The 26,127-nt window shown below is 34.3% G+C and overlaps 1 pseudogene; it reads left to right on the top strand.

The window, feature by feature from the left end:
- The first annotated feature begins 6,586 nt into the window (after positions 1-6,586).
- On the top strand, positions 6,587-7,950 carry LOC118895721 (annotated as a pseudogene).
- Positions 7,951-26,127: the final 18,177 nt, after the last annotated feature.

Raw genomic sequence — 26,127 nt, 5'->3', positions numbered from 1 at the left:
TACTGCTTAGCTGATAGTTACAAAATAATTACTATCTATTCCTTTGAAGTGAAGATAAGGTTTTAAATAAGGCCTCTTTTTGAAAGAAACAAATGTCACGGAGACAATATTTCTGAAAACAAGTAGTATTTGGAAATGTTTCTATAATTATATAATTTTCTTCCAGAAATGGTATCATCTGTAAAAACTTTTTTTGTCCATGTAAAACACTTAAAAAGAGATTTCTAACCGGTTTAAAAATCTTTCAAATTAAGAGTGTCATTGGGTTTTGAATGCACTTGATAAAAATATTAAAATGCAACAGAATCTAATTCTAGTTGACACTTGAACAATGCAGAAGTTGGGTCACCAACCTTCTGTGCAGTAGAAAATCTGCATATAACTTCACAACCCGCCTTTCATATATGATTCTGTACCCACAGATTCTACCAACCTCAGATCATGGAGTATCACAGTACATACAAAGTGAAAAAAAATCTGTGTATAGGTGGACTGGTGCAGTTCAAATCCATGTTGTTCAAGGTAAAATGTAGTGTGAAAAAATAATGGATGGACTTAGGGAAGTTAGAAGGTACTAGCTAAATTTTAATTAAAATTTTCAAACAATTGAAATGTAGAATAAAGAAGTTTGTGACAACAAATGTAAAAATAGATATAAATTGAACTACATTGAAATTAAAAAGCATACCTCAAAGGGCACAGTGAACCTACAAAATGGGAGAACATATTTGCAAACCATATATCTGGTAAGTGGTTAATATCCAGAATTTATAAAGAACTCCTACAGCTCAACAACAACAAAAAACTGATTAAAAGAATGAGCAAAAGGATTGAATAAACATTTTTCCAAAGGAGATATGCAAATGAGCGACAAGCACATGAAAAGATGCTAACATCTCTAATCATTAAGGAAATAAAAATAAAAAGCAAAGTGAGATGCCACCTTACAACAATTAGAATGACTATTTATCATTAAAAAAAAAAAAACAAGTTTTAACAAGAATAGGGAGAACTAGGCATCTTTGAGCACTGTTGGTCGGAATGTAAAATTGTCTAGCTGCCATGGAAAACAGTATGGCAGTTACTCAAAAAATTAAAAATAGAATTACCATATGATCCAGCAGTTCTGCTTTTGGATATATACCCAAAAGGATTGAAAGCAGGATCTCAAAAAGATATTTGTATACCCATGGTCATAGTAGCAGTATTCACAATAGCCAAAAGATTGGAAACAAACCAACTGTCCGTCAATGGGTGGATGGGTAAACAAAGTGCGGTATATACATGAAATGGAATATTATTCAGCCTTAAAAGGATGAGAACTGTGACACATGCTGTAGCATGGATAAATCTTGAGGACATATGCTAAGTGAAATAAACTGGTTGCAAAAAGAAAAATACTTACATGAGGTACCTAGATCAGTCAAATCACAGAGACACAAAATAAAATGGTGGTTGCCAAGGGCTTGGGGAAGGGGAAATTGGATGTTGCTTAATGGGTATATAGTTTCAGTTTTGCAAGATGAAAAAAATTTCTGTAGATTTGTTGCACAGCAATATGAATGTACTTCACACATTTAAAACTGGTCAAGGTGGTCAATTTTATGTTATGTTCACACAACTAAAAAAGACTTTTATAATATTTACAATTTAAATATTTTAATATTAAAAATATGTGTTTATATAATCAAAAAGAATTAGTTTGTAATTCTTCCATCAGAAATACGTAATGTTGTGAGGTGTCTTTTTCAGCTATGATAACCAGTATCATCAAATACAGAAGAAAACAAAATTTGTTTAGAATTCTGAATTGCCTTTTGCATGTTTTTTTTAATTGAAGTATAGTTGATTTACAGTATTCTATTAATTTCAGGTATACAACATAGTGAGTGATACAATATTTTTACAGTTCATACTCCATTTAAAGTTATTATAAAATATTGGCTATATTCCCTGTGCTGTAAAATATTTCCTCGTAATGATTGTATGTTCATTGAAAATTTTTAAAAATAATGAAGCAACCACATTCATCATTAATACATTATTAATGGTACATTTTAGTGAAAATATTCAGTGTGATTGATAAATACAATAAAATAATTGTAAAATAATTTAACTGTATCTCACCTTTTAAATTCATACTTTTATAGTGTACATAATACATTAGCACATTTATATGTTAATATATATGAATATGTATAATACATAGATCACATTATAAATAAATATGCATCTATTGAAGTTCTACTCTTAAAATAGTATTATGGAGGCAAATATCAAAATTCTATTATCTAGATTCCATTATCTAGAACACATAAAATAATTCCAAACTGGAGTTTGCCACACAGGCACTCATATCTTACATATAAAAATTCAAAAAGTGATTGTTTTGAGATACCTAGAATGGATGTGAGATTTGGCTGTACATTTAGAACTTCTTGGTGAGTGAGCTATTTTAGCTGACACTCAACTGTCATAACACGAGGCTATGACTCATTTCTGTTAAATTTCTTTCACTTTTACTCTTCAACTATGTAAAAATTACACAGGTCAGGTTAATAGTTTCATATTAAAATTATAACTAATGATCTCAGTTGGCCCCAAATCTTACCCAATAATTAGACTAAATATTTTTAACCCTTCATTCTTCCATTCTCTGAGAAGGTTCTTTTATACCTTCCCTCACTTTTAAAACCCCTGATGTTTCCTCTCATTATGGTGCTCAGGAAATCTTTCTCTTTCCCTGAGAAAATACAACCAATCAAGAGAGAATTTATACAAGCCCCCATCATCACCAAATGTACCAGCGTAGCTGTACCTGGACTTAATTTTTCTACCTTTCCTTCTAATACTATGAAAAAAAAAGTATGTTCTTCTAGACACGCCAACTCCTCTCTTGCACTAGATCCCTAATATTGTCCCTAGAATACTATTCTAGCACTTCTCATTTCTCTTTGATATATGATTATTTTCCCCTTGTCTGTTGGATCAATCCCATCAACAAATACACACATATCCTACAAACAAACAAAAATTCCCTCTCTGTATTCACATTCCTCTCCATCTAACATCACTCTATAACACGAATGTTTATACATGCTATCTCCTACCCTGCTCATTTATTGTTTTTTGAACCCACTGCAATTAGACTTTCTCTCCTAGAACTCTAGCAAAATAGCTCTGGTCAAAATCATCAACAACCTCCCCATTGCTAAATGAGCAGTTTTCAGTTCTCATCTTCACATAGCCAAGAGTATTGGATCACTTCTTTCTTGAAACATTTTCTTCATTGGGCTTCAAGGAAAACATATTCTCCTGTTTTTCTCCTTATTACCTTTGCTAACTCTTCTTTTTTTTTTTTTTCCTGACCCCAATTTTCACTCAGTCCTTTGATGATTTCATCTAATCTTATTATGTTACATTCTATTTATACAATGATAATTCCCAAATTTGCATCTCCAGCCCAGACGTGCTAGTAAAATTCAGATTTCTATATTCAATTGCTTCCTCAGCATCTTCACTTGCATACCTCATAGGCAGTTCAAACTTTCATTTCCAGAATCAAATACTAATTCTCTGAAGTCTTATTTTTCTCGATAGTATCTTCACCATCTTTGGAGGCACTCTTGGTTTCTCTTTTTTGTTTCTCTCACCACATCCAATCTGCTAGAAAAGCCTTTTGGTTCTACCATGAAAATATATGAGTCTGTCTGCTTCTTGTTTTCAAGTGTAAGGATTAACACCTATAATGATCAACTTATATTCTAAGGTAGTTTTTATTTGTTGCCTGGTAGTTCGCAGTTGGCTCAGAACTGATTTACCACTATTGCCTTTTATCTGTCCTCTATAGTCAATTCACCACACAACAGCCAGCAGGTTCTTTTAAAATGTTATACCATGCTAGTCACTTATTTGGAATCACCTGGTATGTTGCTATATCACACAGATTAAAAAACCAAAGTCCCTAGTATGTGCTTCCAGACCTTACCTCCTCTCCCCGCCCCCATGTGTCTGACATCATCTCCCACAAATCCCTTACTTTCTTCTTGTCAGCCACGGTGGCATCTTTGCTGGGTTTTGTCTGGAATCTTCCCCCAGAGCTCCTTGGCTTATTTTCTCACCTCATTCAGATCTGTGCTCAAACGTCACTTTATAAATAGTGCCTTCCCTTACCACTGTTCCTAAACTAGTAACCTCATATGCATCTCTCCCTCTGTTTCCCTCTTTCTCCCCCCTATTCTTTTTCTCCTTAGCACTTATTGCTACTTGACTTTTGTCTCTATTTTATCTTTTTTCCTGTCTTTCCCTCAAAATTATGTTTTATCAGAGTAGATTTTTTTATTTATCAGGGTAGATATTCAGGTTCACTGCTGTATTCTCAGTGTCCAGCACAGTTCTTTATGCACAGTAGTTATCCAATAAACATTTGTCAAATAAATTGAGAAAAGTATTGAAACTGATGATATGTGTTTTACTTCTTAATGTACTGAAATACATTACTCTTTTTTTTCTTTAGTAGTGTCTTGTCAAATAAGAAATTGTACATTATCGCTTGCCTTGTTTAGTATAAAGAAGTTGGATCAATAGGGAGTGGTGAGGGCTTCTTTAATTTATAAAATTCTCTATAACTAAAAATTTTAAATTGCCAGCTAGGCTGATCATTGGAGAAGAAAATAACCAGACAGCTAGGCACTATTTTTTTTGTTGTTGTTATTAAGAATTATTTTCAAATGTAAAGATGAGCAACTTTTATAATTGTAGTAACAATATTCATAAATGTGAAATTACAGTGCTCAAAAATATATGTGTATTTTAATTTCAGGCTGCCTTTATTTCATACTGTACATAACATAAAAGCTGTTTCCAGTCAGATGATGTCAGAAGGCTATAGATGTTGAAAAAAGAACAGAAAATACAAAATCTCTTTTGCAGACCCTTTTGCTATTAGCTGAAGGTATTAGATATCCATAGCTATAGCTATGACTAAGGTACATGGCACATTAAAAAAAAAAAAAAAATCCTGGTTCTACCATACTTACTGCTATGGTAGGTACTGGCACTACCATAGCACTAACTAAAATTTCACAACCCGAGATATCTGACTTCCATGTAACAGAAGTATGAATAGCAGATGGTTGTGAGGGAGCAAATTTTGGATAATTTGTAAGAGGAATTTTTTCTATGACTTTCTAATTAAAGTTTTTGTCTGGATTGAATTGCAAAGTCATACCATGTTTTTATGCAACTTGCTTTATTAGCATAATACACAGATGACATTTGCAAAGATTATATATACATGATAAGAATAAGTATTTCTAAAGCACACATAACTGAATAGTGAGACTTGGTAACCATGAAGTCACTGGAGTTCAAATTTCTTGAATGTTAGGGTCCTTATACTAACAAATAATCCCTTCAACTTGGAATGCAGGCAATGCAGTGTCAAATCCTGGCTCTGCCACTACCTAAATGACTTACTTTGGCCAAGTTACTTAATCTTCTGAGTTTTGGTTTTGTCATTTAAAAATGGGGACAATAATATCTACTTAAGAGAATTGTTCAGGTATTTAAATAAAAGTGTGTCTAAAGTTCTTAGCATACTGACAAGCATATACAAAGTATACAATAAAATTTATCTATTTGCAAGATAAATTAGGCAACAAATGTATAGTTGAGGAAACAGATGCCTCCTAACTATCTGGATATATTCTCTTCACTTTTTAATTACTTTTTTTGTTTATTCACCAAAATTGTATTAAAAGCATACGTGAATATGATTTAGGCACTTATTTAATAAAATTTTATTCTCTAAATTTTCTTACATCTCCATCAATCCCATGATCATTTTTTGTCCATAGCTTTGATTTCCTGGTGCTCTATCCCTTGCCCAGAAATCCTGCCCTTCTGAATGCCCAACTACCCAGATCCTGGCTGTGTTGGAAGGTATACGTTGAGTCTCAATTTGCCCAATTATCTTTCTCTGATGGTTGAGCTTCTCTTCTCTCCCTGCTCTTAGGTATTTATTCTCAGTCCTAAAAAGGTCAGCACTTTGTTTTTTCTTTTTCTTTTAAAATCATAGTGGGGAATGTACAAGATTTATGGTTGGAATATATGGATTCAATCTTATCATTTATTCATGTAAGGCAATCAAGATGAGGGTGGATTCTTTTATACAAAACAGTCATAATATTAGCTCTCTAAATGTGTTTATGAGTACTGGTCAGTTAAAAATCACTGGTAAAAACAAACTGTATTGTTGCTATAACTGTATTAGTGTTGTTTCTTGTAAACTTGAGTAAAAAAATTTAAAAAATATAGAAATAAGGATAATAATTTTTTTCTAATTTTCTTATGCAGTGAAAAGTATTATTGCTATTTTGTTGCATATTATCTTCCTATATATAATATGTATATGAATGCACATGTATACTTTTAAAATCAAAAATAATATATCTAATGAACTGCTTTTTAAATAGCTAATGTTTGACTACTTCTTCCCCGGACTCCTTGGTAGTCTGTTAGTGGGAGATCTTTGTGGCTGTCCCCTCGCCTCCTCCAGTGCCACAGAACCCTACAAGTCTCAGCCATGTGTGAGTGCATCTCCATTCATGTTGGCCAGGCTGGTGTCCTTATCAGCAGTGCCTTCTGGGAGTAGGCCGGTGTCCCCATCAGCAATGCCTTCTGAGAGTTCTACTGCCTGGATCACGGCATCCAGCCCAATGGCCAGATGCCAGGTGACAAGACTATTGGGGGAAGGGATGACTCCTTCAACACCTTCTTCAGCGAGACAGGCACTGGCAGGCATGTGCCCACGACAGTGTTTGTAGACCTGGAACCCACGGTCATTGATGCAGTTTGCACTGGCACCTGCTGCCAGCTCTTCCACCCTGAGCAGCTCGTCACAGGCAAGGAAGATGTTGCCAATAATCATGCCTGCAGTCACTACCCCATTGGCAAGGAGATCATTGACCTCGTCTTGGACCGAATTTGGAAATAGTATACAGATCTTCAGGGTTTCTTGGTTTTCCACAGCTTTGGTGGGGGAACTGGTTCTAGGTTTTCCTCCCTGCTGATGGAACGTCTCTCTGTTGATTATGGCAAGAAGTCCAAGCTGGAGTTCTCCATTTGCCCAGCACCCCCAGGTTTCCTCAGCTGTAATTGAGCCCTACAACTCCATCCTCACCACACACACCACCCTGGAGCACTCACTGTGCCTTCATGGTAGACAATGAGGCCATCTATGACTTCTGTTGTAGAAACCGCACTATTGAGCACCCAACCTACACTAATCTGAATCACCTCATGAGCCAAATAGTGTCCTCCATCACTGCTTCCCTGAGATTGGATGGAGCCCTGAATATTGATCTGACAGAATTCCAGACAAGCTTGGTGCCCTATCCCCGCATCCACTTCCCTCTAGCTACATATGCCCCTGTCATCTCTGCTGAGAAAGCCTACCATGAACAGTTTACTGTAGCAGAGATCACCAATGTTTGCTTTGAGCCAGCCAACCAGATGATGAAATGCAACCCTCACCATGGTAAATACATGGCTTACTGCCTGTTGTACCATGGCGATGTGGTTCCCAAAGATGTCAATGCTGCCATTGCCACCATCAAGACCAAGTGTACCATCCAGTTTGTGGGCTGGACAGGCTTCAAAGTTGGCATTAATTACCAGCCTCCCACTGTGGTACCTGGTGGAAACCTGGCCAAAGCACAGCTTGCTCTGTGCATGCTGAGCAACACCACAGCCATCGCTGAGGCCTGGGCTTGCCTGGACCACAAGTTTAACCTAATGTATGCCAAGCGTGCCTTTGTTTAGTGGTACATGGGTGAGGGCATGGAGTAAGGAAAGTTTTTTAAAGCCTGTGAGGACATGGCTGCCCTTGAGAAGGTTTACAAGGAGGTTGGAGCGGAGGTGGGAGAGGATGAGGGTGAAGAGTATTAACCCGTCTGCTACAGTTTTACACTCTTGTCTTAGGATTGTCTTATTTGTGTTCTGTGGAGCTGCCCTTTGTGGCCCTATCTTGTCAATAAAAATGATATTTCTATTTTCAATGTCAAAATAAATAAATAACTAGTTAATGTTCAATGCTAAGAGATCAGGTTGGAGACTAAGAACAAATTAATAGATATTCATTGCCTATCCACAAACAGTGCAGAGGTGCTACAGGCTCTGACGTACCATCTCCATATATTCATGAGAGCTCATTATTAATGAATCTTGAAACAGTGTCAAGGCAAATGAAGCTTTCAGATCAACTTCACGAAATTAGTTAGGGTGGGCATATGCAAGCAGCATTTCACAAATTATATGTGAAAAATCATATAGCTTTATAGCATAAATTTCTTTAGAAGACACAAATTTGACAATCATACAGTTGAAAATGAGCCCATCGATTCAAAATTTAAAAGGACATATACTTTGTTCTTTGTTATCTCTAAGGTAAATAAAACTGTGTGGTATTTGTATCCTCCCTATGTAGAGGAAAGGCTGAATCTAATTGGGGATAAACCAATGCAGAACCATTCAGATGATTAACTCTTAAAAACATAAATAGCTCATCTTCAGGAACATATGCCTGGAACCTAGTGGGCACTCAAAAGATTGCCACCACATGATAATAGAGCATTAAATTTCTCTGATTATACTCAATCAGGATCTCTTTAGAATTCAAGATATTAAAGTAGTTCATTGTATTCTGGTGCAGGAATCTCCACTAGAGTCTTAATCCCTTACTAAAGGATACTTATTACAACATAAATTCAGGTTATTCTTATAGTAGAGGAAAGACAAGTTGGAATCGAGAGAAACTATAGCTAAGAGATCAATGGATACTGGTTATAGGAATTTAAGGGAAGAGGCATTTTTTCATGAGACAGTCTTGGCAATATGTCAATTTCCTATTATTCTAAGGAGGATGAAAATAAATAAAAGATTTAGATCCTAAACACCCATACAAAGATAGGAAAACTGTATTTGTAATGGGCATTTTTTTTACTATATATTTTTGAAATCAGTGTCTGGCTTATTTTAGCACTCAATTTAGTTTTGGATTAAAAAAACACAATTTTGTAGATTCAACCTAGAAAACAAAGTGCATGATCTCACTTGTTTTTGTGTCTGGCTTATTTTCACTCAGCCTAATGTCCTCTAGGTTCATTCATGTTGTTGCCAAAGGCAAAATCTCCTTGAAGATGTAGAAACAGAGAGTAAAACTGGGGAGGGGACGGGGGGAAAATGGGGAGATGTTGGTCAAAGGGCATAAAGTTGCAGTGATACAGGATGAAGAAGTCTAGAGATCTAATGTACAGCATGATGACTATAGTTTTTTTTTTTTAAACATCTTTATTGGAGTATAATTGTTTTACAGTGTTGTTAGTTTCTGCTGTCAGAAATTTGCTGACAGAGTAGATTTCTTGTGCTCTCATCACACACACAAAATGGTAACCTTGTGAGGATCTGATATGTTAATTAGCTTGACTAGTAATCATTTCACTCTATGTATATCAAATCATAAATATATCCAATCTTTATTAAAAATAAAAATACTTTGTATTTTTTGTTTTAAGTAAATTAGAGTATGAATAAATTAATGAGTAATCATTTCAACAGATGATCTTTAAATCTTAACAACGAAAAGAACAGCTCTTTGATTCTTGGATATTATTTTTAAATATATGAAATTATAAGGGAGGGAAAGAGAAATTAACCAATATTCCCAATATACATATAATTACTATGAAACTGTAGAGTAGGCACAATACCATTCTCACGATTGCTAATTTCTTCCACTACTAAACTTTTCCAGGACTAAAAACTGAATGATTATAGCCCTCACCAAGTTTCATTTTATTTTCTTAGGTAAAACAATTTTATTTTAAACATGTTCTCAAAGATGAGAAAACTACATTATATTGGAAAGTGCACTGGGTGTGAAGTTATGGCATGGCTTTTGTTTTTGTTTGTTTTTTCATCTTGGTTCTACCACCTGATAGTTATAAAATTCTGGAAAAATAACGTTATTGTCCTATACAGTAAAATGAAGGGAGAGGATAAGAGAGATAAATATTTTATTTATTCCTCATTCCAGCCATATGACTTGGTACTATGAGAGGCAGTACAGTGCAATAATTAATAGTCCAGGCTCTGTGGTCAGGCAACCCTATTTCACCAGTAAATGCCAATCAACCACAGAGTCCTGAAGAGTCAAGACTGCCTGACAGAAAAGCACATGTCTGTCCCAATCTAACCTTCTGTGGTCTAATAAAAGGATGACTATGAGAACTAATTAAACAGCATTGGAGAAAGAAGAACAATATCCATCCTTTACAACCGTTAATATTTCTGCTTATGAACAATACTGTGAAACTGTGATTGTTTTTCCCAAAACCGCCTGTGTAGAATTCAGAATTTGTTTCTACATTTGTTTGGTGCATGATACTGGAATGCTGCCTATGAAAAATGAATATTTCCAGTAAGAAGTATGTTTCTCTCACATCAGTTCAATTTAGCCTTATCAGAAAAAGTCAGAAAAGGGTACTATTCAATAATGAGGAACATATGTGGCTTAGAATCACACAAATATAAGCTGCTTCTGGGTGATTTACAGGGATAGTAGAGAAATCAGTGTTTTAAAACAGATATAGCAGTATGAAAATAAGAAAAATATGCTTCTTCCTGAAAAATAATTTAGAGTGTTTTAAAGGATATCTTACAAATTATATATATATATAAAATTATATATGTTATATATATAATATTATATATATAATATTTATATAATATATATATACTTAAAAGAATTCATCATTGTTGTCTGATCACTTCTTCTCTTTTAAATAAACATCTTTCTCCTTGAAAGAAAAGCTAATAGGAGATTTACCATCTATTTTTCCAGCAAAACTTTTATGTAGAAGTGTGAGCAACTGTTTAACAAACATAAAACATTACTCTCAAACAGCACCAAATGCTTCCGGTTGTGTTGTAACTATCTTGGATGGACTTTTGCACAAAGTTCAATAGATACCTATATACCAGCTAATTCCAACACTTATCTCTGTCACCTTTCACTACCTTGAGATGCTAAATCAGTTTAACAATCAATTCTCTTTGAAATAATACCTATTATTCCTCTAACTTATGCTCCCACTTCTGTCCTCTCTGCCAAATTTATGCTTTTTTGATCTTTTAGCTGGTTTCACTATAAATCAACTAAAATGGATATTCTTTCTGTCCATTCTTTCCTTTTCTTATACAAACCCTAGTCTCTGCGAAATCAATGCCCTCTCCTGTGGTCCATTCAACTTCATGTTGATGACCTTCTAGCAATCACACATTGATGGCAGGGATGAGGCTATCAAGAACAGGAATGCAGATGTTGTTCTTATGATAGTTACTATTTCAAACTATTAATCTTTCATTCTTGAAAGAAGCTGTTGAATTCAGATCATCTGGTCATAATACTGTCTTTCACTCTTTGTCATCACTCTTACTCACTGAAGATTAAGTCACTGGCCTTATGGATGTCTTTAAGTACCACCAGTATCTTAGGAGATAAGTGTCTACATTAATTGATATTTAATCCACGTTTTATAATTGTTTCTCTTCCTCAACATCAATGGCTCTAAGCTTCATGCTACATACATCCTCATATACCTCTTGGCAACAACCTAAAACGTTGTCATAATCCAGAAATAGCCAATTAATATTTATACTACAAAATTCCATTATCTGATCTCATGTTTTTCTAGTTCTCAGTCTCTCCTATTCAATATATCTACTTTCTAAACTCAGAGACATACTTTTTTTCACCAACCTGTTTCTTACCAATCTATTAGCTATATTCTAGCTTTCCTTTCTTCCTCATTCAGGATTCCAAAGCATGTCAATTGCTCTTGTAATTGTTTTTATTGCTGATTTTCTTATCTGCAAGTATCTCTCAAACTTTGTCACCTAGCTCATTTAGCTGGAAAAAGTCAAAATGATACAAAACTATGACATACAAATCCTACTTAGTACCATTTCAAAACTTGCTTAACATGTGTATTTCTAAGAATAGAGAGTTTTTAAGGTTTAAAATTGAGAGAAAGGTACACAGACTTCTCATATACTCCCTGTCCTCACACATGCATAGCCTCACCCATCATCATTTTTTACCAGAATGGTCATTTTTTTCTTTTGAACCAAAGATGAACCTACATTGACACATCATAATCATCCAAGTCCATAGTTTACATTATGTTTCACTCTTGGTGTTGCACATTCTGTGGGTTTGGACAGAAGTATAATAACGTATATCCATCATTATCAAACAGTATTTTCACTGCCCTAAAAAGCCTCTGTGGTCCACCTATTCATCTCTCCCCCTTACTTGTCCCTGTCCACCACAATCACTGATCTTTTTCTCCCTAGTTTTGCCTTTTCTGGGATGTCATATAGTTCAAGTCATACAGTATGAAGTCTTTTCAGATTGGCTACTTTCACTTAGCAATAGGCATTTAAGTTTCTTTTATGTCTTGACAGTTCATTTCTTTTTAGCTTTGAATAATATTCCATTGTATGGATTTTCTACAGTTTATTTATGCTTTCACCTACTGAAGGATATCTTAGTTGTTTCCAAGTTTTGACAATTATGAATAAAGCTGCTGTCAACACAGGTATGTAGGTTTTTGTGTAACCTACACAACTTGGGGTAGATAACAAGAAGCAGAATTGCTGTATCATATAGTAAGAGTACATTTTGTAAGAAATTGCCAAACTGTCTTCCAAAGTGGTAGTACCACTTTGCATTCTCACCAGTGTGTACAAAAAGTATAGTTTAGCATATTTTAAAAAATAGGACTATCTACCTAATTGATTTTTATTTGTTACTCCACATAATATCTGTTCAAAGAAAATAGGTTTTTTAAATGAAATATATTTATGCTATTTAATAAGCATTTTTCTCCAGACTCAAGTATTTCCTCTCAATTTCATTGACTTAGATAAATGGAAGAAAATCAACTTCTTATAACCATGATACTTTTCAAAGACCTCTCCTATTTTTGAATGCTTATATTTTTCTGTTTCCTTTATGGTAGGTAGTGCCAGATTTATTTTAAGTAACAGTGAACATGATTTTTAGGATGTACATACATAAAATTGTATTGATGCTACACAGTCTGCTTCTTGATGAGAACTGGCATTTGTATACATGTTAAGTTTTCATAATGCAATACTAATACAGAAGTATGTAAAATAATTTTGTACTTTGAATTCAATTATATATAAGACCAGTAGCCTGATGTCGATTCTGCTATACTGTACATGATATAAGGATGATTGTGGGTATGTATTAAGAGACTTGATGGGAAGAGTCACAGCTCAATCATTATTCAAAGCAGAAAAATGACTAATCACTCATAACCTCTGTTTTTTCCCATGTGGTAGAGGAAGAGCTTTAATTAATGCAAGAGAAACTAATTAGTTTCAGGTAGAAAAATACATTGTCTGATACTCATCTATACTCTACAGTGTACATTCTTCAGCACTATGTAGATGTAAGATTTATGATTTATTATCTTTCTAAAATGTTATTGCCTCTTATAATATGGTTATTAATTTTTTGTATTAGTATTAAGCATCTTTTAATATTTACCTTACATTTATTAAGAAAATAGTGGGTCTAATACTTAAAAATAATAGCAACTATCATTTATAGAGTATTTACTAAGTACCAAGCCCTGTGCTAAATATTTTACATATCAATGCCATTTAAACATCAAACAACTTTATGAGCTAGACATTTAATTTTACAGAAGAAACTGAGTTTCAAAAAGGTTAAAATGACAGCTGCTCTATGTCAGAGACAGCATACAGCGTCAGTTCTACTTGACACCTAACTCTGTTTGGTGCATCTTAGTAAAAATTCAGTGAAAGACATTACAAGTGGTTAATAATTGAGTTTCTAGAGTGAGAAACAACTGGATTTGAGTATTCTTCTACTACTAGGTATGTTACCTTGGGCAAGTTCCTGTGTGTGTGTGTGTGTGTGTGTGTTTTCATTGACAAATGGGAGTAAAAGTGGAACCCACCTCATGGAGCTCTTACTAGGCAAGTAATGCCAACATTTTCACCTTATAAAAATAATAAGTTTTAGGAAGTCCTTGCTGCCATTTTTCTTTTCCTTCCTCTTTTTAAAGCCATATCTACATGCTTCTTAATGCTGGATTTTTATAATTGAATTTCTCAATCAAGTCAGTGAAACAAGAATCATTTCAGAAGCTATCTAATCATGCACTTGGAATCATCTAGGTATGGAAAAATGCTCTTTACAATGTTTCTGGGCATATGGACAGAACTGACTAGTAGGGTTTCTGATGTCAGTTGGGGCAACTGTCAAAGCCCCAACTTTAGAGCAATAAGCTGAGACTCTAGGAAAGATTGGAAGGTAGAGAGTATTGCCAGTCTTGGCTTTTGGTGGAAAGTTCAAGCTGATAACCAAAGCTACACGTACAAACTGTATGCCAAGATAGGTTCCTTCCACATTATTTGGGCAGTCAATAACAGGTGTCACAATAGGGTGGCAAAATATCCCAAAAGGTATTAGTAAGTCCACTTAAGGTAATTAATTTCAAATTATGAAAGGCTATCACATAATAATAGTGTAATAATAGTGTGGCTTTGGGCAAGCAACAGTTTCTCTGATCCTTGAGTTTTCATATCTACAAAATGGAGAGAATAAAAATGCTAGCATAATTTATTAACACCTTTTATGCAAAGTGGACTTATAAGTGTTTGAATACAGAGGATATATTGCCTAAGATCTGAAAGTCTAATGGTGAGAGCAGACAAAACAGTAAATATTTAACAGTACAATAGTAATGTTTTGCTTTTCTGTAGTGTTTCACTGTTTAAAAGAAAACAAATTTCCAAACATTTTCTCAGATCCTTATGCAGTATATAGGATGTAGTTTATTGTTTTAAAGTTGAGGATTTAAAAAATCTGAAGTTAAATAAGTCTTTTAGAGATCTTTAATTTGTAAGAGAAATAAAGTAAGACCTAAAATAGCTTGAGTTAAAAGATATTTTATTGGTGTATGTAGTAACAGCCTGAGATTAGGGAATCTTTCAGGAATGATTGGATTCAAGACCAAGAAGAAAAAGTTTTACCTAATTTCTCAGAAATACCAATACTTCTTATATTTTGTTTCATTGCCAGGCACGGAGCTGTATCCCATACTGGCTCTAAACATACATCCTGTGGTCGGAGGAAGATGGCTGTCACCTCTCCAAATAGAAAGTTATCATAAAGGTAAATTCAATCTTTTCAATAATGTCTGCAAAATTCCTGAGAGTAAGTCTGATTTGAAAGGCTTGCATTGCATGCCCAATCCTCAACCAGTAGCTGTATATAGAGGAATGTGGTCTGCTCTCAGTCAAGAGCTCAATGCATGGAACAGAGTACAGGGAGGCAGAACCCTCTCAATTTGATTACGTTAGCTAACTATCCTCACTTTTTAGATAAGTGGATAACCAAATAAAAATTGGCACTGATGCTCAAGGCGGAAAATATGCTGGGGATGCCAATTGAAACACCTGCCTCTGAAGATGAACAGTTTAAGGTATAGGAGGTAGGCAACAACAGAATGCAGGCACTCTGCATACATAGAAAAGAATAATTTTTCAAATTAGAGACTGGGAAAAATATATATGTGCAAATATGAAGTGACTACAAAATTGAAAGAAAAAAATGGTTGCAATGAGTTGAGTAACTAAAGTTACTTGAATCATAGTAAATGAGCTCTGAAAAACTTCATGAAAGGCATTCCACTTAAAGAATTACACAGGCCTCCTTTGGACTGTCTATTTGATATGTAAAATTCTATCTGAAGGTATGACCAAATGAATTCCATAGATCATATTTCAGGGACAGACATATCCAGGGAAACTATTTTTCTATTCAATGTATTTTTGGCTGCCTCATTTCACCAGACTACATACATTAACAGGTTTAAACACTATTAAACAGTGATAGAGATAGGCACTCATCTTTGAAACTTGAGCATAACTAGTGATCTTTCCCACTGAAAGCTATCAGCTCTATAACTCTGAAGTTACAGCCCATAAACGCAGGACTGGCTCCTCAGTAATTACTCTTTTCTTTCAGATCAGAAGGAAAATAACCTCATATATTTATAGCCAACTATATTAGGTATTCAATGATTTTTTGTTGATTCATGAATTGAGTTTTTCATACAGGATGTTGTTATTTGAAGGAATTTACTCATGGGAAAAGATCTAATTGGATTGAATATATACCAGCATGGCCTTCATAAATAGTTGACATGTGCTATCTGTTGGCATTTGCAGATGTAGATTAGAGAGGAAGGAGGGAGGGAGGGGAGAGAAAAGGACTGATAATACAGTTGGTTAGCTTAGTTTATTGATAATCTGTAGCCTTGTTCAAAGTTGAGATCAGTATATAAGTTTGTATACTTTTTAACAATATGTGATGTGAAGAATAACAATAAAAGATGGAGCTAAATTGGTTACTTAAAGAAATACATCATATTGATCGCAGCCAATCCAAACTATTGCATAAAAATTGACTAAGCATAGAGCTTAAAATACTAAAGTGATTGTGTTGAAGCAACTTTGTGGCCATATAACTCTGGAAAAGTCTTGCTATATTGGAATAGATAATGATGATAAGTGATTTAGCATGGTCCTGACAACTTACTAATATAACAGGAAGATTTGTTAAAATTGGCCTAAAGAACTTTATGGGGTTATTTTACAAACATGAGCATAAATCCTAGTGATTCTATTAACCTCATTTGGAATTATCTGTTTCTTAGAATGTAGAAACATGACAGCATTTAAGAATATAGGTCAAATCCTTTGAATGCATATTCTGTCATCACTTCTTTGGCCCTAGGATAAGTTAGAATATTTTTCATGTTTCCACATAGTCTTTTGCATAGAAACAGATTATTTTAATTTGACAGGATACAATACCTAAATGTTTTAATCAATAAAGACTACCAGCAATGTGACTATCCAGGACACAAGCTCTAGGCAAAAAGGAGCTTTGGACTGCAGAATTGCAGAGTGGGTTAAGAGGACCAAGTCTACCGTATTTTCTTCTCTGCTTAATTCTAGGATGAGTCTTTGCTGCTATGAGTGACATTAAAAACAAACCACTTTGTACTGGGAAAGTTGGACAGCCTCATATGAATCAATGAAGTTAGAACACACCCTCACACCATATACAAAAAATAAACTCAAAGTGGCTTAAATGTAAGACATGACACCATAAAACTCTTAGAAGGGAACATAGGCAAAACATTCTCTGACGTAAATCATACCGATGTTTTCTTAGGTCAGTCTCCCAAGGCAATAAAAATGAAAGCAAAAATGGGGCTTCCCTGGTGGCGCAGTGGTTGAGAGTCTGCCTGCCAATGCAGGGGACATGGGTTCGAGCCCTGGTCTGGGAAGATCCCACATGCCGCAGAGCAACTGGGCCCGTGAGCTACAATTACTGAGCCTGCGCGTCTGGAGCCTGTGCTCCGCAACAAGAGAGGCCGCAATAGTGAGAGGCCCGCGCACCGCGATGAAGAGTGGCCCCCGCTTGCCACAACTAGAGAAAGCCCTCACACAGAAATGGAGACCCAACACAGCCAAAAAAAAAATGAAAGCAAAAATAAACAAATGGGACCTAATCGAACTTACAAGCTTTTGTACAGCAAAGGAAACCATAAACAATAAACTACCTATGGACTGGGAGAAGATATCTGCAAATGGTGCAGCCAATCAACTGACGAGGGCTTAACTTCTAAAATATACAAACAGCTCATAGAATTCAATAACAACAACAACAAAAAACCCAATCGAAAACTGGGCAGAAAACTTAAATAGACATTTATCTAAAGAAGACATACAGATGGTCAAGAGGAGGCAGGTGAAAAGATACTCAACATCGCTAATTATTAGAAAAATGCAAATCAAAGTTACAGTGAGGTACCACCTCACACCAGTCAGAATGGCCATCATTAAAAAGTCTACAAATAAATGCTGGAGAAGGTGTGGAGAAAAGGGAACCCTCCTACACAGTTGGTGGGAATGTAAATTGGTGCGGCCACTATAGAAAACAGTATAGAGGTTCTTCAGAAAACGAAAAATAGAGTTGCCATATGATTCTGCAATCTCATTCCTGGGCATATATCTGGAGAAAACTCTAATTTGAAAAGATACATGCACCCCAATGATCATTGCAGCACTATTTACAATAGCCAAGATGTGGAAACAATCTAAATGTCCATTGACAGGTGAATGGATAAAGAAGATGTGGTACATATATACAATGAAATACTACTCAGCCATAAAAAAATAAATAATGTCATTTGCAACAACATGGATGGACTTAGAGATTATTATACTAAGTCAGAAAGAAAAAGACAAATACCATATGATATCACTTATATGTAGAATCTAAAATATGACACAAATGAACTTACCTACAAAACAGAAACAGACTCACAGAGAACAGACTTGTGGTTGCCAAGAGGGAGTGGAGTGGGGGGAGGAATGAATTAGGAATTTAACGGATACAAACTATTATATATAGAATGGATAAACAGTAAGTTCTTACTGTATAGCACAGGGAAATATAGTCAACATCCTGTGCTAAACCATAATGGAAGAGAATATGAAAGAATGTTTATATGTATAACTGCATCACTTTACTGTACAGTAGAAATTAACACAGCCTTGTAAATCAACTATACTTCAATAAAATAAATTAGAAAACAAACCACTGAGGGTTCAACTATACTGTATTTTTATTTTTTGGAAAACAAGGAAATTTTTAAATAAGGAAAAGGTAAATTGTGTGAAAGTTTAAAATGATGAAAGTGAGGAAGGAAAATGGAAAGGGGAGGGAAGAATTAGGAAAACAGGACTGGGGAGATGGAAAAGTAGGAGATAAAAATATATCTTATATCCTTGTTTTTCTAAAAGGGAGTCAGACCCAGAGGTTGCAGAGATACCACCAATTTGTTCTATCAGGTGTTTCTCAAAGGGTCTACTTATTTGTTTCCTAATCTATTGATAGATCACTGTTTTCAAACTCAACCCATTTATTAAATATACAATCAATTTCTTCAAGAGATAGAATAGTGAAAATCATTAACAACGTGACTCCTGGAGCCGTAACAACTGAATTTGAGTTTTGGCTCTGCTACTTAATTGCTATTACCTTGGCCAAGATACGTAACCCCTCTATGCAACAGTTTCCTCGACTATAAAATGGAACTATTAATATGATCTCCCTGTGGGTTTGCTGTGTTTAAATATATGTTATGGTATTCCATGTATCTAGATTAGTACAGGGCACAAATTGTTTGCTATTACTATCACCATCCTAGTGCACTATTACTAGAAGGCTTTTATTTTTTTTTACATTTTAATTAAATTTGTCAACAGTTTTATATTTATAGATAATTTGAGAAGATAGTATAGAGAATTCCTCTGATTCCACAGCCAGTTTCCCCTATTAATGTCTTACAAATGTATAGTAAATTATAATTAATAAACCAATATTGATATGTTATTATAAAAGAAAGTCTAAACTTCATTCAGATTTTCTTAGTTTTGACCTAATGTCTTAGTACTCTTCCAGGATCCCACCCCAGATGCCACATTACATTTAGTTTTCATTTTCCTTATGCTCCTCTTGGCTGAGAGTTTCTCCGACTTTGCTTGTTTTTGATAGACTTCATAGTTTTGAAGACTACTGGTAAGGTCTTTTGTAGTATATCCTGCAATTGGGATTTGTCTGAAATTTTTCTCATGATTAGATGGGATTATTGGTTTCAAGAGGAAGACCACAGAGATTAACTGCCATTTTCATCACATCACACCAAGGGTACATGTTAGTAATATGACATCACTATTGATGTTGAATTTGAACACCTGGTTTGAAGTAGTATCTGTCAGGTTTCTCTACTGCAAACTTACTCTCCCCCTACCCTGCCTATACTGTACATTTTGGAAATTCATCACTCTGCACAGCCCAGACTTAAGATGTAGGGAGTTGCATTTCACAGCCTCAAGGCGGGAGTATTTACATAAATTTGGAATTTTTCTACATAGGAGATTTGTTCATTCTTACCCATTATTTATCTGATTAAACAACATTTATTTTTATCAAAATAGAATCATGGATGTTTAATAGTTTTGGTTATAATTCAGTACTTTGATGTTCAAAGTGCTTCACCTTTGGACAATACAGGTTTTTCCAGTTGGCTTCAGTGTTCCTTTGACAAACCACCATCATTGTGCGTAAGAGGGTGTATGTGTGTGTTTAGCACATCCTTACTTTTTGGAACTGCAAGATGCTCCAAGTTCATCTTGTATATTTCCTATCCCAGACTTAGAATCAGCCATTTCTTTAAGGAGCAATGGTTTCTTTAATTAGAGAATGGTATTAGGAATCGAGATCTGAGTTCCATGTATGCTTACTTCTAGGCTTTCTCAGCTGACAGAGCAGTAAAATTATGCGTATACTAGTCCCTGTATGTACAAATAAATATTTTCTAAATGTAACCATCTCTATCTATATTAAGTTACCCATGAGTTTATACTGATGTACCCAGCTTTAATCTATTACCACAAGGATCATTCTATCTTCCTCCCCTTACTTATTTGTTACCTCCCACTCCAAAAGTGAGAAACATGGCTCCCATCATCGATTTAATTAATTATTCAATTCATACATATATATATATATATATATATATACACACACACACACACACACACGCACATATATATAATATTATGTATGTATGGTATCAGAAATGTTGATGCATACTACAACGGGAAACAATTTTATCAACTAGAACACAGAACACATGTACTTTTTCTTTTCTTTTTTATTTTTTTTAACACTAAATCTTACACACTCTGCTCATTTCCCAAGATACTCAGGTCAGTAACCTCCTCCCTCCTCCACCACTTCACTGAGGTTATTGCATGCACCTTACATATAATTAGATAGCTTTATCATATTCTTCATTGCATCATGAATTCTCCAACATTGTAAATCTTCTCAACTTTTAAAAATTTTCATATACTGTTTCACTCTTTGTGCTGTATTTCCATGGATATTAACAAATTCATTATATCATATGTTCACAATTACAGTATCATAGAGAATAATTTCACTACCCCAAAATTCCCTTTTGGTTCAATTATTTGTCCTTCCTCATCTTCCACCTAAACTCCTGGTAAACACTGAGATTTTTAATGTTGCTATAGTTTTGTCATTCCCAGAATGCCATAAAATTGAAACATGCAGTGTGTGGCCTCTTCAGACTGATTTCTTTCACAAAAGTTCTTTGCACACTTCTTTCACATTTAAGATTCATCTAGTGTTTCATAGCTTGATAGGTAATTTATTTTAATCACTAAATAATTACTACTGTAAGGTTGTATCATTGTTTATTCATTCACCTACCAAAGAACATCTTAGTTGCTTTCAGTTTTGGATGATTATACCTAAAACTGCTACAAACATGTAGTTTTTATGTTAAGACTAAATTACTCTTCTTTCTCTAGTTTCCTAAGGCAGAAACTTAGGCTATTAATTTTAGATCCTTCTTCTTTTTTAGTACATGCCTTTAATGCTGTATATTAGATTTCCCTCTAAGTATCACTTTTGGGGCTTTTTACAAATTTGGTGCATCCTACAAATGTCACACATTTTAATTTCACTTTTATTTAGTTCAAAAGACTTTTGAATTTCTTGTGAGATTTCTTTGTCACATTTGTTATTTGGAAATGTGTTGTTCAGTCTCCAAATATTGGAGATTTTCTAGCTATCTTTCAGTTACTGATTTGTAGTTTAATTCTACTATGGTCTGAGAACTTACATTATATAATTCCTAAACCTTTAAATTGTTAAGGTATGCTTTATTGACCAGAATGTAGTCTGTCTTTGCCAGTGGTCCATGGGAGCTTGAGAAGAATGTTTAATCTGTTTCAAAAGGAGTATTCAATAAAAGCCAATTAATTGGATTGAGCGATTGATATCACTCTTGAAGTCAAATACATCCTTACTGATTTTCTGCTGGCTTAATCTATCAATTAATTAAAGAGGTATATTTAACAACTTTAATAATGGTTTACTTCAGGAACAAGACAAGGATGACCCTCTTGTCACTTTTGTTCAACATATTATTGGAATTCCTAGCGAGAGAAATTAAGTCACTATTAGCAGAGGGCATGATGTTATGTATAAACAACCTTAAAGACGCCACCAAAAAACTGTTAGAATAAACAAATTCAGTTATGTTGTAAGATACAAAATCAATATACAAGAATCTGTCACATTTATATACACTAAACAAACTATCAGAGATATTAAGACAATAATTCCATTTATAATTGCATCAAAAAGAGTACCTAGGAATAAATTTAACCAAGGAGCTGAAAGACCTGTACACTGTAAACTATAAGAAATTGACATAAGAAACTGAAGACACCAATAAATGGAAAAATATTCTATACTCATGGATTTGAAGAATTAATATGGTTAATATTTATACTACCCAGATAAATCTACAGATTCAATGCAATCCCTATCAAAATTCCACTGGCATTTTTTCACAGAAATAGAATTTGTGTGGAACCACAAAAGATCCCATATAGCCAAAGCAATCCTGAGAAAAAATCAAAGTTGAAAGCATCATGCTTCCTGATAATAAACTCTATTACAAAGCTATAGTAATTAAAACAATATGATATTGGCATAAAAACAGACACAGAGATCAATGGAACTGAGAGACAAGAAATAAACTCACGTACATATGGTCAAGTAATTTATGGCAAACAACCCAAGAATATATAATGGGGAAAGGACAGTCTCTTCAATAAATGAAGTTGGAAAAACTGGACATCCACAGGCAAAAGAATAAAACTGGACAACTAGCTTACACCACATACAAAAGTTAACTCAAGTGAATTAAAGACTTTAATGCAAGACCTGAAACCCTAAAACTCTTAGAAGAAAACATAGGTGGTAAGCTCCTTGACAGTGGTCTTGGCGATGATTTTTTGGATCTGATTCCAAAAGGAAAGGCAACAAAAGCAAAAATAAGTGGAACTATGACAAACTAAAAAGCTTCTGCACAACAAAGATCATCAACAAAATGAAAAGGCAACCTACTGAATGGGAGAAAATATTTGCAAGTTATTTACCTGATAAGAGGTTAATATCCAAAATATATAAAGAACTTGCAACTCAACAGCAAAGAAATAATCCAATTTAAAAATGGGCAGGGGAAGGGGGGTGGGATGAAGTGGGAGATTGGGATTGACATATATAAACTATTAAGAATAAAATAGATAACTAGTAAGAACCTACTGTATAGCACAGGGAATTCTACTCAGTGCTCTGTGGTGACCTAAGTGGGAAGGAAATCTAAAAAAGAGGGGATATATTACACGTATAAGTTATTCACTTTGCTGTACAGAAGAAACTAACACAACATTGTAAAGCAACTATACTCCAATAAAAATTAATAAAAAATAAAAATGGGCAGAAGGTTTAAATAGACATTTTTTCAAAGAAGTCATACAGATGGCCAACCAGTACATGAAAATATACTCAACATCACTAATCATCTGGAAAATGCAAATCAAAACCACAATGAGGTATTACCTCACACCTGTTAGAATGGCTATTTTCAAAAAGGAATAATAATTGTTGATGAGGTTGTGAAGAAAAAGAAACACTCCTGCATAATGGTACGGCCATTATGGAAAACAATATGGAGTTTCCTCAAAAAAATAAAAACAGAACTACCATTTGATTCAGCAATTTTACTTCTGGGCATTTATCTGAAGAAAATGAAAACACTAATTAGAAAAGATATCTGCACCCCAATGTTCATTTCAGCATTATTTACAATAGCCAAGATATGGAAACAACTTGTGTCCATTGATGGATAAATGGATAAAGAAAATTTGGTATACATATACACACTGGAATATTATTCAGCTATAAAGAAGAATGAAATCTTGCCATTTGTGACAATGTGGTTGGACATTGAGGATATTATGATAAGTCAGATAGAAAGACAAATACCCTGTGATCTCACTTATATATGGAATAGTAAAAAAAAAAAGAAAAAAAAAAAAACTGAACTCAGAGAACAGATTAGTGGTTGCAAGGGACAAGGGGCGGGGAGGTTGGCAAAATTGATGAAGGTGGTAAAAAGGTACAAATTTTCAGTTATAAAATAAATAAGTCATAGGGATGCAATGTAAAACACGGTGACAATAATTAATATTGCATTGCATATTGGAAATTTGCTAATAGAGTACGTCTTAAAAATCCTCAACACAAGAAAAAGTGTGTAACTTTGTATGGTGATGGATGCTAACTAGACTTATTGTGGTAATCACTTCACAATATATACAAATATGAAATCATACTGTACACCTAAAACTAATATATGTTTATACCTCAATTAAAAAGATACAAAATAAAATAAAATGATTTAGTTGGATTAATATCTACCATATTTATAACTATTTTCTATTCATTTTGTATGTTCATTGCTTTTCTTCCCCTTCACCTGCCATGTCTAATTTAAACTAAGCATTCAAGATTATTGAATTTTATCTCTTTTCTTATCATATCAGTTATACTTACTTAAAAAAATGTTTAGTTGTCCTAGAATTGGCAATATAAATTTTTAACTAATCTAAGTCTACTTTCAAATAAGTAACTATGCCACTTCATGTATAGTGTAGGTATCTTATAATAAATTTCCCTATTTCCTCCTTCTGTCCCTTTTGATGTTGCTGTTATTCTTTTAACTTATTTACATGCTATAACCATCAATACATTGTCATAGTAATTTGATCAGTTCTCAGATTAAGAATGAGAAAATTTCAAATTATATTTACTTCATATATTTCTTTTTTGATGATCTTTCTTTCCTCCTGTAGATCTGAGTTTCTGATCCAGATCATTTTCCATTTGCTTCCTTAACATATTAATCATAGCTATTTACAATTCCCTGTCAGACTTCCAACATCTATGTCATATTTGGGTCTTGTTATGATGAATACTTTGTCTCCTCAGAATGTGTTTTTTCTTGCCTTCTGGCATGCCTTGTACCTTTCTGTTGAATCAAAACATGATGTATCAGGAAACAGATACTGCATTATATATGCCTTTAGTGTGAGGATTTTTGTTACTCTGGTTTGAAGTAGTGTTGTGTTTAATATTTGCTATAGTTGTATATGTGCCAGAGAATAAAAATTCCCCTCCTATTCTTGTTTTTAATCTCCAACATTGTCTTTGGGCTTCTCTAGTAATTCCTTCTCAGGGTGAGTCTGCATCTAGCAGCTTTATTAGCTATAATGCACTGCTATTACACTGGAATCCTGTTGATGTGTTGGTTATATGAAGAGGAAGTAAAATGTTGTATAATGTTATAATTAAATCTCAGTCTCTTAGTGACCTGATTTCCTTGGCCATGATATTCACACATATCTTAACTGTTTATCCCCAATTATGTAAAATAGGAAGGCTAAAGGGATGGAGTTGAGAAGTGATCTTCCCCTAGATGGGACAGCACTATTTTGTCTTTCCCCCCTTCAGATTAGACCTTTGTTATGGGTAAAGCTTTGGGTGTATTCCACCATGGTTAATTTTCCCTACACATGACTAGAGCCAGGAGGGTAACTTTCTGGATTCCTCACAGTGAGAGACTGGTGGGGCTCCTGCAGGTAAAACCCAGAGAAATGGGAGTTCCCCACTTACACTACAGTATCCAGGAGTTTCTCACTCTCTGTCTAGCTCTAGTTCACAGTCAGTCTTTGGCACTCAAAGTTACCTATTCCTATCTGTTTATGTCTCCGTCTAATTCTGCTCCAGGTGAATAGACCTTGGCTATGAATTTTAGAATCAGTTGTCTCTCCATATATTCAGGCTGTCAAATTGTTGTGACCTTAGTTCTCTGATGAGTCTAAGAAAGGTTATCAATATTTAGTTTAAGAGTTTTTAGGAAAAAACCGTAGAAGAACTGGCTTGATGTCTTCCAAGCTCTTTACCAAGAAAGTAAA

Source organism: Balaenoptera musculus, chromosome 5, assembly GCF_009873245.2.
Source record: "Balaenoptera musculus isolate JJ_BM4_2016_0621 chromosome 5, mBalMus1.pri.v3, whole genome shotgun sequence".
NCBI lineage: Eukaryota > Metazoa > Chordata > Mammalia > Artiodactyla > Balaenopteridae > Balaenoptera > Balaenoptera musculus.
This window is presented reverse-complemented; position numbering and strand designations above follow the sequence as displayed.